At 41.9% G+C, this 13,112-nt stretch overlaps 1 protein-coding gene across 3 annotated transcripts in view; it reads left to right on the top strand.

The window, feature by feature from the left end:
• LOC111868432 (trace amine-associated receptor 8c) overlaps positions 1-13,112 on the top strand; it is a 157,704-nt gene that overhangs the window by 134,673 nt on the left and 9,919 nt on the right. The gene's annotated exons all lie outside the window — the stretch shown is intronic.

Below are 13,112 nucleotides of genomic sequence, written 5' to 3'. Positions count from 1 at the left end.
GAAGTGCAGAGTTTAGGGCGACCTCACACCAATTGCGTCAAGACAAGCATCAAATCATGAGACAAGAAATGCAGTCTTGATTCATTCGTGATTCACCAGCATGAAGCTGACGTCAACATTATGATTCAGATTGCTGTGCGGCGGTTTTCATAATCTCATTCGTTTCAACTGTGCTCCTTTCTTTGCGTCATGTCGCAGACATCGTGTCTTCACTGTTACGTGTCTCGATGTATGCCGGTGTGCGGCGTACTTTAGTCTATCAGTTCAGCTATCGCTGGTTCGTTCGTATGTTATTTAAAAACATGCATTAATTGTAGGGTTTATTTGGTGGCAAAGAAAATGAAAGGACGGTTGTGTACAAAACTGAAAAGGAAGATGTAGGAAATGTCCGTTACATATTTGAATGTGCATATGGAATATCTAAGTGATGAAGAAGCCGGTAAGTGCCATCGCTTGAGCCTCATTGTTCCGATGTGCTCGACTCCCCTATCGATATGTCGCTTCTTTATTCTCGAAGTTGCTTGATTATGTGTCGAATCTTACAGCTCCACCTATCGGTGTCCGATAGTTATCGGTCTAGTTTATACTAGCCTGACCGGTGCTATGTATGCACTATGCACCTAGTTACACCAACTCATCCCTAGGGAAAAGTTTTACCAACTTTTCTCTTCAGCAACTCCAAAGTTCGATTTCCTGAACTAAAGAACTCAATTCTTTTCCATCGTTTCCCTTCCTTTTATCTTCCCCCCCCCCCATTAGTGGCAGAAAGCAAACTTTTCGAGCACGTATTTTGGTTACATGTTGAATAAAATGGATCGTTATTAAAGTGTTCATTTCAAATGTAATTACGATGACAATCATTAAACTCCGGTCTCCAGTCTCTCGTTCATGTTATTTCGTCACCCGTCTCAGGTATTGATCCAATAGAGAATCTTTACAGACGTGTAGTGTCAGGCCAAATATTGATTCCAACTGTGATTTATTATTCAGCTGCACACAAAGGTCGCGCTTCAGGTCAGGTCGAACTGTGTTGTTTCTTTTTTACTCCAAATCTAAAAACGTAAAAGTTAGAGTATACAAATCTATAATTTTGCAAATGATTTTGTATGGGTTTGAAACTTGGTCTCTCACATTAAGAAGAAACATAGACGTAGGGTATTTGAAAACGGGGTGCTGAGGTGAATATTTAGACCGTAGAGGGATGAAGTGATAGAGAAAGTTGGAGGAAACTGCATAATGAGGTGCTTCACAACTTGTACTCTCCGCCAAGTATAATTAGAATGATCAAGTCAAGGAGGATTAGATGGATGAGGAGAAGAGGAATGCATATATGCAACTTAATCCCAAATCCTAATTTAGTATATATGTATTGTTATCCTTTCGTGTTTGTGGTCTAGATTTGTTTAGCTTCATATGCAATTCCCGGCTCGCGCGATGTGTTGACTTCTGGGGTTTCCTGACAAAAGATTCTCTCACACGCTCGACAGTCTCGGCCGGTCTGTCATTTCGCAGCGCACAGACAGCCACTCTGCTGAAATTTCTTGTGTCAGTCACGAATTGTTTTGTCCGTAGGTGGCTCTGTGTGATACTTGTTCCGAAACCTCCGTTGTACCGTCACAATTGACTCAGTTTTGGCAAATTCCAAGAGACAGAACGCTTTCTTATCCCCTGTCCTCGTCATATTTCGTCACGACTGCCTCCTGGCGGTGAAACCTGAAACTACGCCATGGCGGCTGTTACACAGACAAACTCGGAAGGATTCTCTACCACTTGATGTGCTCCTTTCTGCTGTGTCTGTCTTGACTGTTGCGCTGCTGAATTCGAAAGTTGCGGAGTAACTTAAGAATTACTCTGTATAACAATCCTATTAGGATGTGACAAAGGGTTCTGTGGAGAAGTGCATAAAAGAAACTATTCTGAATGATAGTCTTCCCGAGAATGAAGACCCTGCTTCACAGAAAACATTACGAACATTATTAAGAAGAACTGGTTGATGGAGTTTAGGGAAGTAATTGATGTTCGTTCTCCGAATCGAAAGAGACCAATACATAAAATTTATGGGCTAAAAGAAATTTTTAACGTTAAGAACGATAGTGCATACATTTATCACTGCTTCAAACGTTTAGTAAAGTAAAGTTATCCCTCTAACAGGCCGTGGAAGCCCATAGGGTTGAGAGGTTGAGGGTCCTACATCTTTTAGACAATCGACTCACAGATGGCAGTAAGGTTGTCAGCCTTACGCGCCGACCGCTTTTTACCCCCCAGGAAGATTCCTGGTACTCATTTTTGTTAGAGGATGAGTCGACCTCAGGGCCATAACGCGGCTGGAAGGATTCCAGCTTGTAGCATAGTGCGTCAACCAACTGCGCTACCGCGTACCTCCATCAAAGGGTTGTTTTAATTCGCGTTGTGGGGGGTGGAGTCCAGCTGGGTCCACTCGGCACGGCGGCCACTAATTTGTCTATTGTACCTGCCCCGGCTGATTATGATGATGGAGAATTTGGTGGGATGAAGATTGGCAGGGGAAATCGAAGTACTTGGAGAAAACCCGTCCAAGAGCCACTTTGTCCACCACAAAACCCACTTGACCAGACCCGGGCCGCCGCGGTAGGAAGCCAGCGACTAACCGCTTGAGCTATGGTGCGACCTCCATCAAAGGGTTAATACTGTTCAATAATTTTTGTTGGCGTAAAAAATTCTAATTTTACCGAAATCTGTTGAACAGTTTCGGGTGAAAACCATTGTGACCGAATTTATAGTCATGATAATGTCATTGAGTGTTACCTTTGTGCATTCATGCAAAGAGGCCGTAACAAATGGTATGTGCAGTTTGCAGGCAGTAGTCAACTAAAACGGTTGGTGGTGCACTAAATTGTTAGTGCTTTTTGATACCACTGCGGGTTTAATAGCGGTTACAGACGGTTTACCCTTCATATTCAAATCGCGAACGCATTTATCATGTATCCTGTTACGGCCTGTCTCTCTCCACACAGGAGTGAGAACGCCATGACGCACGGCGTCGGTCGATACCCGCCGAAACTTGGCGTGAATACCATATCGTTTTTATGAATTGAAATGGAGAGCGGACGATTTAAAATGAATACTGATTATAAATAACTTATTTGTATGAGACTAGCGAATGATCAAAGTTTTTTTTTATAAAATACCGCCTCTGTGGTCTAGTGGTCAGAGTTCCTGGCTACAGATCTAGAAGTCCTGGTTTCGATTCCCGGTGCAACCAGATTTTCTGAGAAATAGTGGTCTTGAACGGGGTTCACTCAGCCTCATGAGTATAACTGAGAAGCTATTTCAAGTATAGCTGCTCCGGTCTAGAAACCCGAAATTAACGGCCGTGGGGATCCGTTGCGCTGACCACGCGGCACCCTCTATCCCATGAAGTTGGCACCAACTTCGCCGATAAGCGGCGATCGCTCGGTCGGTATAATTCGCTTGCGGACTAAAGCCATATAGTTGCTTTATTTTTTGTTTTTGTTTGTTGTGTCACTCACTCACTGACATGTAAAACAGTATATGCAAAGTTACAGCGAAAATATTATGAAATTACTAGGGGTCATTAGTTTTTATCATTGGAAGCCTTAATTACACTTGATCAGAAGGTCGCAAACAAAGGACTGTTTGTTTTGTGGAATATGCAGATTTCATATCATTTTAGGGTGGTATTTGTTGGTAACTAACGTTTAAAATATAAATTATTATATAGAGAATCGGTGAATACATCTTATTTGCATACTTAACTAGCTGTCTAGCAAATTACCTAATTTAGTAACTAACTAATACTATGGCATAAAGGCCATATTATAGAGCTTGTAATCGTTCACATATTTAAGAAATCCCCAGTTTGTTTCTTCTGAAATTTAATGCTCATTAACGTGATAACAAAATTCCTACCACTGCACTGATCTGAGCCATAGGAATCACTTTATATTCTCGCATTTAATAACCATAAAATCCTTATTAATATTATCTAGCCGTAGGTTTGTCAGTGATCTCACGCATATTGCATTTGTATTTACATCTTACCGATATAAATAAACATTTATTTAGGATTTGAAGTTCTCTCATTAGTGAATGTGAAAAATATTGTCTCCTGTGTTGTAACACTGTGTAGTTTGGAGAAAGTCCGACATTCTGGAGCATCATATAATCTCCATCTTTCGGGGTCGAAGAGCACGCCTAGGAAAAAAAAAGCAGAACGAAGCAGGAGACAAGTAGAGTTCTGCCTCTTTGCTGGATTCCCTGCTTGTTTACTTATCCACCCTGAAGATGGAGGCAATATATTTATCTGAAACGTCAATACTTTCCATAAATAGAAGTCGTTAAAACCCGGAAGATCGTACTCTTCAATTTTCAAAACTTTCCTAAAAACGAAAGTTGAATTAAACCTAAAACATGTGAAAATTTAGTTGATGTGGACACAGGTATGTATTTATATTACAACCGGTCTTGGAGAAATAAAATAAAGGTAAAGCTATCCCTGTAACATGCCATAGAGGCCCATAGGGTTGTGAGATGTCGAGGGTCCCACATTTCCCAGATAATCGGCTAACAGATGGAGGTAAGTTTGTCAGCCTTACGTGCTGGCCGCGCTTTGCTCTTAGAGAAGATGCCTTTCACTCATTTCTGTTAGAAACTTAATCGACCCCAAGGCCATAGTGCGGCTGGAAGGGTTAGGTCAATTGAAAAAATCCTTCCGGCTTGTAGCATAGTGCCTCAACAAGTACACTACCGCGTGCCTCCTTAGAGAAATATATTATGCTAATACAAGCTGGCTCAGAATGGCCTCCTTGAGGACTTTTTGTAATTACGTGTAAATTGATCAACCCAGTTCATAGAAACTGAAAATTTCTTGCTGGACTGATTTATCGACTGCCCGACAAAGAACTTGCCCCATTGAATTAGTTATTAGTTACATAATTGGGTAGTTGCAGATGCAGTTAATTAGATAGTGAACAAGTTGAAGTCTAGGATTCTATTATAATTCTTTGAGGACTGGGAACCACAGTGACCTGATGATTGTAATATTACCTTTATAATGCATGTCATGTCTTTGTTTTGTTGGTTTGGTTGAGCAGGTTCTTTCTATAAGAGTTGCAACAGGGCTTTATTAGATCTCAAAGCAACCGTGCTCTAATGCTGTGCTTCATGTCCCGTAATCAGATTTGCAAAGCTTTTAGAAGTTGTCAGCCGATTGGGAGAACTTTATTCAGTTACATCACTTAAAAACAATGTATTAGCGCTGCATGAATAATGCAAAGCCAAGATAAAGAAGAGATGGAGGTCTACGAGTAAGGGGAGCTGTCCCAGCTTCCACTGCTAAGTGTTATTTCTCCGAGAACTTTTCTGTTTCAGTCTTCAGTGTGACTCTCATAATAGTGACACAAAATAATGTAAAAAAGTTATACCTGTAACAGGCCATGAAGGCCTATATTGTTGTGAGACGTCGAGGCTCCCACATTTTCTCTCGACAATCATCTCACAGATGGCAGTAAGGTTGTCAGCCTTACGCGCCGGCTGCCCTTTACCCCCCCTCCCAGGAAGAGTCCTGGTACTCATTTCTGTTAGAGACTGAGTTGACCCTAGGGCCATAGTGCGGCTGGAAGGAAAAGGTCAGTTGAAAAAATCCACCTCATCGGGCTCGACCCCGTAAATTTCCGGCTTATAGCATAATGCCTCAACCAACTACGCTACCACGTGCCCCCCCCCACAAAATAATATATATAATGTTATATTTCAGTATCCTATTGCACTGTATAGTTCAGACTTAGGAGCTTTTGTGTCGTCTACGTGCAACGTCGCTCACTATTCTTTCTTCGTATTAAAATATTTAGTGTCCAATAAAGAAATACGAAGAAAAAATAGTGAACGACGTTGCACATGGACGGCACAAAAGCTCCTAAGTCAGATAATCTACCGTGTGTAAGTATGTGATACACCTTATATTAACGTGTGCAGCTGAAATGGGTCCCAGTAGGAGAATCATCTCTAAAAGAAGGGACCTCTTAAGACTAATCAGTTATCATATACCTTCTAACCCACACAGAGAACGTATAACATTCAATTTGTTTTATTAAAATCACACGTTTCGGTAGATTTATCTGGTCATCATCAGGTGAATACAAATGCTTAACAAGTGCTCTATTGAATTGCAACACACTTTACCTGTCAAATGGTTGAAAGATATGATTTTAATAAAACAAATTGAATGTTATACATTCTCTGTGTTGCGTTAGATGGAACATGATAATTAATTAGTTTGATTACGCAACAGGGCGCATTCCGTAAAGACCACTTAAGAAGCGAATACATCACAAAAGCAGAACCCGAGATTAGAAGGTGGGTAGATGTGGAATAGAATTATCTGAAAATGTCGAGACAGACTCGAAGCAAGAAGACTGGATATCCGAGAAAGAGGATGGATAATGTAGACAAGAGGAAGCCAGAAGAAGAACTGTTGTCTCCAGGCCATTTAGCCAGTATATTGTAAGGTAATTCCCCGCCAGTGGTATTGTGTGTAATGGACGGATGATAGAGAGATGAAGTGCATTTTAAGCGTTCTGGAAGATCTTCTATTCCTTTTTTTATCCACAGCAAATCCACGCGGCATCACTACACTCTTAAACGCATGCCTAGGGATTGTAAATGGACTTCCGGGGGACGTTTGGTTTTTTAATGAACAGGGGCTTCATTTATTGGGGAAGCTTTACAGAGGTGTGGGGTTCTCTTCACAAGCCGTCTTACTGTAGTCAGGAAATTACATTCATTTAGTGAACCCAAGGGATCATTGTCGGATTCACAACGGTCCACTATTTGCTCTGATAGTTGAATCCAGTCCAAGCGCTTAATCTCATTTTCCAGCTTACGTCTCAGCCTCTAACAGAAATGAGTACCGGGAATTAATTAAATACTTTTCCTGGGGCTTAAAGCGCGGCCGGTGCGTAAGGCTGAGAACCTTACCGCCATCTTTGAGCCGATTGTATAATGTGGGAGCCTCAACGTTTCACAACCCTATGGGCCTTCACGGCCTGTTACAGGGATAGCTTTACTTTTTTTTTTTACTTATTTTACGTCCCTTAGTTTGAAAAAAAATAAAAAAAAGGCTTATGAAATCATCTTGTTGTCCATATGTCTATCGGTGTAACCCCCTCTAATTAAAAAAAGAGGCTTGTGAGATGACCTTGCTGTCTGTATGTCCCCGTAATCTTTTGTTTTCTGTTCGGTCCATGTTGTATCAAATGAAAGTAAACCAGTAGTTCTTCCCATCTACGTCTAGGTCTCCTAAATTATTCTTTACCTTAAAGATTTACGACTAGGTTTTATTGTGTATTTCTTATCTACCATCCGTGCTACACGTCCATTACATCTCATTTTCCTTGATTTGAATACTGCAGTTATTTTGAGTGGCGGCAGAAGTTACGAAGCTCCAAATTTATTAAAGCTAATTTGTTCATGCTTCTGTTAACTTCCTGCCTCGTATGCACACAAGAGTACACCGTTAGACATTCTTGAGTGAGATGATTTAGTACTGATAGTTTTGGGTTTCTGTCTAAACTGATTCTCCCCACATTTAGACGCAAGGTTATGTGGTAAGTCAGAAAGGCGACGCTGCCGCCAGGAGACACTTGTGGGCAGATGCACTACTGTAAGGCCGCCAGGAGACACTTGTGAGCAGATGCGCTACTGTAAGGCCGCCAGGAGACACTTATGGGCAGATGCACTACTGTAAAACGCCAGGAGACACTTGTGTGCAGATGCACTACTGTAAGGCCACCAGGAGACACTTGTGAGCAGATGCGCTACTGTAAGGCCGCCAGGAGACACTTATGGGCAGATGTACTATTGTAAGGCCGCCTGAGACACTTGTGGGCAGATGCACTACTGTAAAACCGCCAGGAGACACTTGTGGGCAGATGCACTACTTTAAGACCTACAGGAAGGCGAGAGAAATGAGACAACAGTTCGGTTCTGAGGCTGTCTGATTAAGAATTCTGGACTGCTTGCGCTGACTGCTCCAGGACAGAGATACGGGAACCAAGAAGTACTGGATTTAGTTCAGCATTGTCATGCATCTTTTGGAGTGAACCCTATCTGTCTCACCATCAGGACGCTTGCTTCATACCCCAAGCCGTCCAATGGAAACACATTGCCGTCGGAACGGTAATCCTGCACTATGAATACTGCGATGAATGAACCTGTTCTAACCAAAATCGCTCCACTGTGATGTAAAATTAATTTTCACGGTAGCTCTGTCGGTATTGCTACGGGTTACAGGCTGCACAGAGGATTTGAGATTAAATACCCCACAGGGCAAGAAATTTTTCCCTACTCCACAGCGTCTAGACCAGCTCTGGGGCCCATCCAGCTTTCTATATACTCGTAGAATGGGCACCGGGATGCTCTTTCCACGGGAGTAAAGCTGCCGGGCTGTGAGGCTGACAACTCACCTCCATCTAATGCCGAGGTCAGGAATGGTGGAGCTATACTCCACTCCCCATACATTTTCATGAAGGGTGATTAATTAATTAAGCAAAGGGACTAAAATATTGTATCGTAGCGTCATATCGCATGTGAGACAACTTTAATGTGGTTCCGTCAGAATTATTTGTGTACAGATTCACTGTACATACTGTACTTCCATAATTTCTGTCTATTACTACTTTCACAGTGGCCCGTCACTGGATCAAACTTTGAGCCAGACTAAACCAATCCGCACCTTCACACTGTATTCATTTAGAATCAGGTTCTACGAGGTATATCAATTTCCCGTTTACCTTTGGTCATCGAAGTGATCTCTAAACTTCAGGTTTTCTGACTAAAATGGAACTCATGAATGTGTAGTCGTAAGTTTTGTTTGAAACACTTCTCAGCACACAGAGATACTGAATTTTCGGACTTTGTCCATCGTCCGGATTCTAAATAACTAAAAACAACACAATGTTTCGGAAATTAAATCTGTTTCCTTCCTCAGGTGAGGGAAGACATCTACTCTGTTGGGTCCCTTAGAGAGAGCTAGCCTCAGTCACTGGTCCAGTATCTCTGTGTGTCATACACCATCGTCAGAACCCTATAGTATCTACTTCTTAGCACGTACATAATGAAACCTAAAGGGAATTTGTTGGAGTTCTCTGCAATAGAAATTGGGACTGCCTGTAGAGTACTGTGCCAACCATTGTGTAACTCCGCCATTAATCGATTTGTTGGATATATGGCTCTCACAGCGGTGACTGTAAAGAGTTCTGTCTTCTGGAATACAACCCCATATAGTCCGGTTAAAGTTGACCGACGTTTCGGGGGAACATATCTTCTTCATCTTCAGGATCGAAGTACAAACCAAAGAAGAAACTTACAAGAAGAGGCAGTAAGCAGAGCTCTGCTTTAATTGTTTGGTCTTCTTTCTTGGTATAATCTTTGGCCCTGAAAATGGAGATGATATATTCGGCCGAAACGTTTCACCAGTCTACACGACTTTATACTGGAATTCTTCAGCAAATGATTTGTATCTGTAATGAAGAAATTTGAAGATGGGTAAGGAATGAAAATTCCGAGGTTTTCCGCGGCTCTGATGTGACGCTGTGTATTTTGGTATATGTTACTCATGTTTCGGAGGAACTTTCTGCTTACATCTTCAGAAAATGTTTGTCTCCTGATCTGTCTTCATCCCCTGTGCTTTCATTTTTCTTTCCATTCAGTCTGACTATGAAGCAGGTGATCTAGGTCCACTGTGTACCTACTCCATCTTTCCCAACCTCCCTACAACATCCCTTGATATCTCTGAGTCATTATTTAACGCGTTGACACATATCCAACATTACAACACCCGCAGCCAAAAAGGGAACACACATCACGAGACACGATATACACGGAGTATAAGAGGAACGACTTCCATAGTGGAGGAACCATGCGCGGGTTTGAATTGGGACATATAAGATGAATATCTTAACAAGATTTTAGTGTATAAAAATTTATTATAATTGACGAATATTTTAAAATATTTTTTAAATAATTTTATAATGACATAATGGCAAGCAATGCAATAGATTAACGTAAATGTAGCACCTGATGATGGCACTATGTTGCCGAAACATGTTGTGAAATAACAGGTGAAATTGAGTGCACTACAAGACGGACACGGCATACATATCGTGGACGAAAATCAGTGCAACAGGACGCTAAAATACAACATTATGAATAGCATTTTTAAATTTGTACGATTAATAGTGTTATATCCATTTTATGATTGCAGTTAAATGGTAGTTTTTGATTTGCCTGATGATGGCCGTTAGTGGCTGAAACATGTAGCAAAGCCAGAGCTGAACGCTGACTTTGATGTTTACTATTTGCCGTGTTTTGACGGTTCATTAAAGAGTTGTAGTCCTTACGAGAGCCTCAGTCATTTTCACAGCTCTCCTTATTCACATGTTTTCCTCTTAGGGTTCCTGTCCAACGTTTACATCTTCCTTTCCGTGTTACTTTTTACATTTTCGATTTATTCTTATTCTCTGAAAATAGTGGCACCATGTTCCTCAGAAACTTCAGTAGACATCAACCAAATTACATTTGTCGCGTCCCAGAAGACAATTATCTTCGTGAAAAGAGAATTGAAATCTCAAACAATGAAATAGATGAAATTCTTGGTAGTCAGAACTGAGATCTTTCGGTTCATTGTTATGATTTATGGAACTGAAACTCTGAAGATTATACTCGTACTGGCGTAAAAGACAAAATAAATTCGCATGGACTTCTGTTTCTTTAGCCAGACGAACTGAGTGGGCCAGGTACAGAATGTCCGAATGAAAGGTATCGAAAATAAAATCATTATATCTCAGAAAGTATTTATTATACACATTAATGGGTTACACCATTACAAAGAGAAACTATCGAAGGTTTTTTTTTCCTGCGTATATAACTTTCTCAATAAATTTAAATGTGGGCTTCCTTGGTGGTACGACAAATATTCAGACTTGAAGCATGTTTGGTGTTACCGTAACCACAGCGTCTCTTATGCGGGCTTTAACCCGGCGGAGGTCGTTGAATTTTTAAGGGCAGAAAAATTCAGGGAACAAGTCCTCCGGGAGGGACTTTAAGCCGTGGGTCCCGTGTCGTATATTTACGGAACGTAAAAGATCCTCATGTCTCTAGGAGACCTCTGAGCTAAAATTAGGTAAAAAGTTTCCCGCCCAAGTAGTTTCCAATGCCTCCGGTAGATGGGGAAGCATAGGGTACCGCAGCCAGCCTCGCTGGCTGAACGGCTCTGATAGCGAGCACCAGTACCGGCAGGGTATGGAGACTGGTAGAATATCAAGGGGCGATGTACAATAGACTATTAGTCGCGGTGCATGGGGAAACCCACCTCCTCCAATAATAATAATAATAATAATAATAATATGCGGGCTTTCAGGTGTTGAAGGTCGTTGATCTTAACCTGGTAGACAATGTTCTTCACATAACCCCACAAGAAAAAATCCACTGGAGTCAAATCTGGCGACCTAGGAGGCCAAGCGATTAGTCCACGTCTGCCAGTTCATATCCCAGCCATCTCTCTGTCCAGGTGATTCCTAACATGGTGGCAAAAATGTGGCGGCGTATGCGCGTAAGCCGGGTATGGAAAAAAAACTTTCAGAGTTTTCTTTCGGATGACATAAACCGGATACATGTATGGCAATTAGTATCCGAGATATAATTTTTTTTATTTTGGATAAATTTCCTGCGGACACCCTGTATTATATCGATAGTAGACCCGGCGATTCTTCGCATCTGGCTTCTCAACTCAGTACGTCATTGAGGGCGACGCCATCTTGTCGGCCAGCTTCACGGTTGATTGGTGACTGATGGAGCGTTCACTATACAATTGTTGTTGTGTGAGCCCACCGCATTACTGTAGCACAGTAAAAAGAAGACCAGCTCATCCGATATGCACGTGAAAGGCAACTCTCCTGATAACAGATCGTCTCTTATCAGTGGTTACTTCTCCTAACTCATATCCTGAAAGGCCAGTGTTCGAAATTATGTATTTTGTTTTGTTATGTAGTTTTTTTATGTTCCTACAGGAAAATCTTTGTAACGTAAGTCCCCGACTTACGCGGTTTTCAGTTACACGAATTTTGTTTAAACGGTTGAAGTAATTCAAGGATATAAAGGTAAAATGGTTCCTGTGCTTAACTAATTAAACATTACGCCATGAAGGCGTATTGGTGAGGGGGTGTATAGATCCACGTTTTCTTGAACTCGGCAGTAGTTGGAGGTGAGTGGACAGGTTCACGCCTCGGCCGTTTTACCTCCGGGTAAAGAATGCCCGATATCCATTGGATAGGAGGTTGGATGGACCCAAGAGCCAGTCTGGACATGGAGAAGAGAAATTTTTTTATCATACATACCGGGACTCGAACTCCGACCAATCGGTCGTCCAGCCCGTAGCCAGTCACTATACCGACTGAGCTATCCCGGCTCGATATACAGAGTTTATATACTGCTATGCCCTTTTGGTTTAATAAAGCGAGATTTGAAATCCCGGGGCTCAAAGGCACCCCGTCGAACAGTCGCAACCAAGAAAGTTGGTAATCTAACAAAATCTTTCACAAGAGGCGCCAAGTCTCACATGAAAACGCAGAGCCAGCAGTTGCAACAGGTATAGTAATCATTAAAGTTTATCGAGAGTATAAGGAAATGCTGACTTGCAGGAGTTTTCTATTATACCGTTTAAGTCAGTGACTATAAGCAATCGATTACCACAAACTTACCACTTGCTAGAGGAGTTTATGGCCAATAGCCTACCATCGTCTTAAGTACCGCGCAGCATAAGGCGACCCACGTCTAGAGGGTCCGCTCTTCTACGAACAAAGGAAGTGAATTGACGTCGAATTGCTGGCGACCAGAGAGATGCTTGTAGGGTCCCGGCATGAGGCTAGATAGATACGAAATCATGTAACTTAGCTCAACCCCAAACGAGTATGTAGACAGTGTAAATAAATGTAGACCACCCACTGTTACAATTTATTTCCTAGAACCCCCAGCCAGCGCAGAACGGGAAGCGCTACTGATAGCAGACAAGATTCAACCACGAACCCTGAACCACCTTCTCGAAGGACCCCCCCCCC

This window comes from Cryptotermes secundus, unplaced genomic scaffold (assembly GCF_002891405.2).
Source record: "Cryptotermes secundus unplaced genomic scaffold, Csec_1.0 scaffold106, whole genome shotgun sequence".
NCBI lineage: Eukaryota > Metazoa > Arthropoda > Insecta > Blattodea > Kalotermitidae > Cryptotermes > Cryptotermes secundus.
Note: the sequence above shows the minus strand (reverse complement) of the source record. Positions and strands in the feature narration are given on the sequence as shown.